Here is a 6,000-nt window from a genome sequence, read left to right as displayed (position 1 = left end):
TTCATGGTGGGCACACTGGGGAGTGGGACAGCGAGGATCCTCTGCAGAATGCAGTTACAAGGAGTTTCCTGTTACGAGAGATACTGGTTTCTTCTCAGCTGATCAAAGCTCAAATTGAGCTCAGGTGGTGTCAACACACTCATTTTTTAACTTGTGCCCAGAACATAATCTTCCTCCATGCTTCAAATAGCAAACCCCAGGGATGTGAGCGTGTCCAGTTGAGATTGCTGTAAACTCTTCTGCAACACACCCATATTGCCAGAAGAGCACATAAAACTGAGACACCAAGCCTCAGCCTCTTATGCCTCTTATGCCTCTTATTAATATAAATAGCCATAAATTCAGTGCTTGAATTTATGAAACATTTAACCTAGGCTAACCCCAGGTGAACAGGTGGTAGTACCAGTCTATCTTCCATTTTCTCTTCTCACCTGTGGAGACTTTCATACTGTTTAGCATATGAACACTGTGGTGCAAAAATCACATTTTACCTTTCAGAGAATGCTCACACCACCTTCAGAAAACATTTAATTACTATGGAAGTAGAACTTTGGTGACGAGCCATTAGCCTTTGTATATCTTCCAGGGGAGCAGTACAAATTGCAGAAGTAAAATTAAGCACAAAACATGCTTCTCCATACTTCTCTGCGCACTGGTTTCCATGTGTTTGGTGTTTGAAGCAGAAGGGGTTAGGACCATATTTACTAACATACCACAGGCTGAGTGAGAGAGGCAGGGGGGGAGTAATCCCTCAAAAAAGCCTGTTTGTTATAAAATACCACAAGTAATCAATATACCCCAGAAGAGCAAAAGCAGAGATGGAGCAAACCCTTAATGTGAACCAGACCAAATAACATGAAACAATCAGCTCAATGGGTGAAGTAGTGATTTGGCAAATGTTCTGACACTGCTTGCCATGGGATTTCTGGGCAGTCATGGTGAAAGTAAGTAAACAGGCCTCATCAGAATAATGCTAACAACAGACACTGCAGTGGGGCACAGCTGAGCCATTCATTCAGAAGAGGGATTCCTTCCTTTACCTGACAGTAAATCCCACCCTGCATTGCACAGCAAAGCAAAGCAGCTTGGATGTGTTACGTGGGTTTTGCTTCTATCTAAATATTTTTCAACTGGAGAAAAAGCTGTTTGGTGTCTGGGTTTACACTTCAGAACAGAAACAAGGAGTTCCCTCAACTAATCCATATCCATTTCTAGTTTTCAAGATCCAGTGTGTGAACTGGCATTCTGGGCTCCTAGCCTTGTGCTCTATCCATTGCACGAAGAAATTCTGTGTTTCAGTAGAAGGATTACCCACGCCTTTCTGGGCTTTTCAAATCAAATCAATTTCCTCACCTGTAAGAAGTTTAATAGATGTAAAGACTTTCAAAGTTCACCATTTAAGTGCTAATTGCTAATGTCCATGTGACAACCAACATTTCTTTTTTTTTCTTTTCGGTTTATATTTCATTGTAGGAACTCCTCCCATCCCCAGGGAACATGAACTGCACAGAATGGGGATGCAAAAAAGGGATGGTTCGTTATGTCAGAGAGGGATTCAGTCTATCCAGTAAAAGGAATAAAATACATAAAGTCACTTTATAAATCTTCAGTTCCAGAGCCACTAATCCAGGGTTCCTTTAATGTCTTCGGACTCGGATGATCTTGTAATACCCAGTCCTTCTATCTGATTAACTATAAAGAGATGTGAGCTTTTTTGGTGACATCAAACTCTGTGGGAGCTGAGGGGAAATTTGAGCCAGTCCCATAAGACTGGAAATAACAGCAACAGTTGTATACAAAGGTTTGGATTTTTGGATAAAACAGCAGGGCCCATGGGAAACATTCCTGCATTAAAGTCAGCATTTGATTCCAAAATTTGACATCTCCAAGGTGCTAGAGAGCTTTCAGAAAACAAGACCATCACTCAAAATATGACAGGGACTTCAAATTGTTACAAAATCATCTCCAGCAGGCATTAACACTAAACTCTGAACACTGGAGTTTGATGCAGTTCCAAGAAAGGGTTTTGCTAAGCTTCAGAGAGAGGATGTGCTAAATTTGGAAAGCTGTCCAAAGAGAAAACCAATTATTTTCACCAGAAGTCCATCTAATGTTTTGCAATGACCTTAAAGCAGACAGATATAACAAGGGATGGCAAGTAGCCACTGATGTGAATTGTACTGCATCCCAGCTCCAAGGCTGCTTGTCAAACACAAATGGTAATCAAATCTGGAGAGGATGCACAGAGTTCAGCATGCAGCACTGAGGGGCCTGTAGCTCAGCTGAGGGACAGCATCCTGCCTTCTACAGAGCTGCTCTTGGCTGATCAGGTGTTTCTCTGGTGCCGAGAACTTGACTGAGACACAGACCAATTTTGTGCTGCCAGAAGACACTCGCTTAAGCCAGTAAGTCTCCTGAAAATGTTAGTATGCTCATACCTCTGCAACAGCCATCTTAGCTTGGTCTTAGAAGTATTGATCTGGTCACCTACATGCAAAATATACTGCCCTAAATGCACTCTCCATCACCCAGACCAGGGCGTACCCCCATTCCTACTAGAGTTTGTCTTCCAGCAAGACACGAATGCACTCTGCTGCTCCAAACCTGATGTGTTCTGTGTATTCAGGTGCTTTTTGCAGCCGTGGAACCTTGTTTCCAGTTACGCTCTCCACAGCGAAGTGGGTGGTGCTACAGTCCCTTTGGTCCGTCTGATTCCCCTCATCAACACCACTCTGCAGACAGAATGAGGGGTATGTTCCAGTAGTGACACTCTTCAGTTAATCCATCTTGCAGTGCTCAGTGCTGCTGAGCAGACAGGGGCAGGGTATCACAGCCCTGCTGCTCCTGTGCTGCACAGCTGCGCAATGGGCAGCAGGACCAGTTAAATGTGACACCAACAGCAGCTCAGGAATGCCCAGCATGATCCCTACTTATGAATACCCGACTTTATTTAAGGAACGCCGTTCAAAACCATTCTGTGCTTCAAGAGATATCTTTGCAGAAGTACCCAAGTGATTTCTAAGATATTACACCTTGAGGAAAAGGCAGCATTATCAGCATTTGCAGATGAGACACAGAGAAATTAACAAACTAATTGTAAGTACCTGGCATAGGACATTACTATTCCCAATTTTTAGAATGCATAGCAGTATGTAACAGTTCTGTGACATCCCATAACAGGCACGAGCAGACGAGCTGCGCTGGGGTAAGCACAGACCCCTGTTGTCTCCAATCAGAGTTATCAGAGCTGCTGGGTTCACCAAATCAGGACTGTGTATCTCAAGCTGAGTGCTGAGTGAAGAAGTTAGAAATGACCTTTTCTGAAAATTATAGCTGAAGTGACCTGGCAGCACAGTTCTGCCTACGATACAGTAAAAAGATACAGCTTTCCAGAACAAGACTCAGCTGAGCATGACTGCACTTCTCCTGCCCCACAAGGCACAGCTTTCAGGTCATCTCATCAAAATTTGATGCCAGGGGCCCAGATGGTCTCTTGTCCACTTGAATTGCAATCTTAATCATATTCTCCAAAGAGAATACTTTGGTGTGCTTTTTTTGTTGTTGGTTTTGTTTGTTCTGTTTTCTTTCAGAGATTGAATTAGAAGAGCAATTGCTACTCTGCCTCAATGATGTGACACAAATTGCCCCTCGCCTGGTTCAGTAGCAGTAGTTTGAAACTTAGGACTGCACAAGGTAGACTGGCAGCTCACAGCTGTTCCAGATTGCCCTCTTTGTATGGTAACAGTTACCTGAAGAGAACCATGTAACATTTTAGCAAATGACTGCACTGTCAAGGAGCATTGGAGATTCCTGAATCTCCAGTTATAGCCCAATTTCTGTAATGGATTGTGACTCAAGCGGATTTTGTCCAGTCATTTTCACCCGTTGTCCCTCACTGCTCAGCTTCTCCACCTTGCCTCTGTTCTCTCTCAGACCATTCTTTAACTTCCATTCTCTGTCAGCTCTTCCTTGTTCCAGCTCCTCGCCCAATGACTTTATTCCCTCGCTCCCCGAGGTAACTTGACTTTCAATTTCACATTTCGGTCACCTTTGGCAGGGGTCAACCTAACCACCAGATTTTCTCTCCAGAACGACCTAGGCCAAAGAACCCATTCCCATCTGCTGCCCCTGCCCTGCAGGCAGTGATTTCATAAAGTTCTTCAGCCACTGATCTAAGTCTCCTGGCAATTCATGGGGTTTAGATTTCACCATGCTTAAGACTTTTCTGGAAACTGGGTGAAGACTTCTGAACCACGTGAATGGTTTGGGCAATTCTACCTCTAACATCCACTGAAAATTGCAAATCTTGTCATTATTTCAGGCAGATGTCAGTGGATGATTCAGGACTCAGATACACATAGCTGCCAGCCACTGAGAAGAAGTCCAAGAGAGAGTCCAAGAGATGATAAAATTGAACAGAATTGAAAATTATCCAAAGCCTGTAGCTTGTGTTCAGCTCCCTTGGGAACACACAACGCAAACTGAGCAATGGATTCCAAAGTATTAAGAAATAAGCTAGCATGTAAGAAAAATAAGGATCTCCTGTTGAATTAAGGAGTTAGGTCATTAATGCTTGTTCATATTACATTACTCACACTTGAGAGACAAATAACTATCTGTTTCTCTACTAACCCATGTATTTATTTGAACAAATATTTCCCAAGAAGTAGGGAGAGAGAACCATTTCAACAGAAAAGTTTTTTATTATGGTCTTATCATAACAAGCCACTTCACAGTACACTGATGTGTATCATATACAAGCATCCATTGTAAAAAGCTCTTAAGTGTACTCACTTTGGGGTGCTGACACGTTCACTCATTCTCAGAGGTCATTAGCTCGCAATGAGGCCTCTCGTTTCCATACGCCTTACTGAGGTTTTGCTGTATTTCAGAATCAAGCCTTAATATGGGCATTATTGGCTTAGAACGTCATCAGTGTCGTATAATGTCAATCTATGTATATGCAGTACGTAAAAAAAACTAGAAATTCTTTATATATTTGTATTTAATATGTAAATATAATAATACATGTAGTAAATATTATGTATATAGGCATATATAGAAATCCTACAATTGTTTAAAAAATACTGTTAAAAAAATCTGTATGAAAAAGACGTAAGTGTCCAGTTCTGGGCTCCCCAGTACAAAAAAGACAGGGATCTCTTGGAAAGAGTCCAGCGGAGGGCCACGAAGATGGTGAAGGGCCTGGAGCATCTCTCCTATGAGGAAAGGCTGAGTGAACTGGGTCTGTTCAGCCTTGAGAAAAGAAGACTGAGAGGGGACCTGATCCAGGTCTATAAATATCTAAGGTGTGGGGGGCTGAAAGGTGAGGCCAGACTGTTTTCAGTGGTGAATGGAGACAGGACAAGGGGAAACGGCCGGAAACTGCAGCATAGGAAGTTCCACACAGATGTGCACAAGAGCTTCTTTACAGTGAGGTGACGGAGCACTGGAACAGGCTGCCCAGGGAGGTGGTGGAGTCTCCTTCTCTGGAGATGTTCAAGACCTGCCTGGATGCCTACCTGTGCAACCTGGTGTAGGGAACCTGCTTTGGCAGGGGGGTTGGACTCAATGATCTCTGGAGGTCCCTTCCAACCCCTACAATTCTGTGATAATGCATGACCAGGTTCAGCTTTACATGCTTCATATGCTTAACAGAAGGCTTTAAAAACGAAATATATGTATCTCTGACATTCAGCAAACCTGCCTATTTTCCGGTCAGTCCAAAATGCTGCCCAGACAGGCCTGCCTGTAAATGCAGTGCTGGAAGCGTGCTCTGAGCAGAGGAGCTGCTTGAGCCTTGATCATACAAATGGGTTATCGCTGCTCAAGTCTGCCTCTCAGCTCAGTTCCAACATTTCAGAGGTGATCCAGACAGCCAAAGGCAGAACACCATTGATCCAGGCAATAAAAAAACTCACAAGAGAAAGTCAAAACATCTGGAAAAGTAAAACAACAAACCATGAGAGCAGGCAGCATCTAATTAGCAGACTGCTCTCA

The sequence above is a fragment of the Tetrao urogallus genome, assembly GCF_951394365.1.
Source record: "Tetrao urogallus genome assembly, chromosome: 3".
NCBI classification, from domain to species: Eukaryota; Metazoa; Chordata; class Aves; order Galliformes; family Phasianidae; genus Tetrao; species Tetrao urogallus.
Note: the sequence above shows the minus strand (reverse complement) of the source record.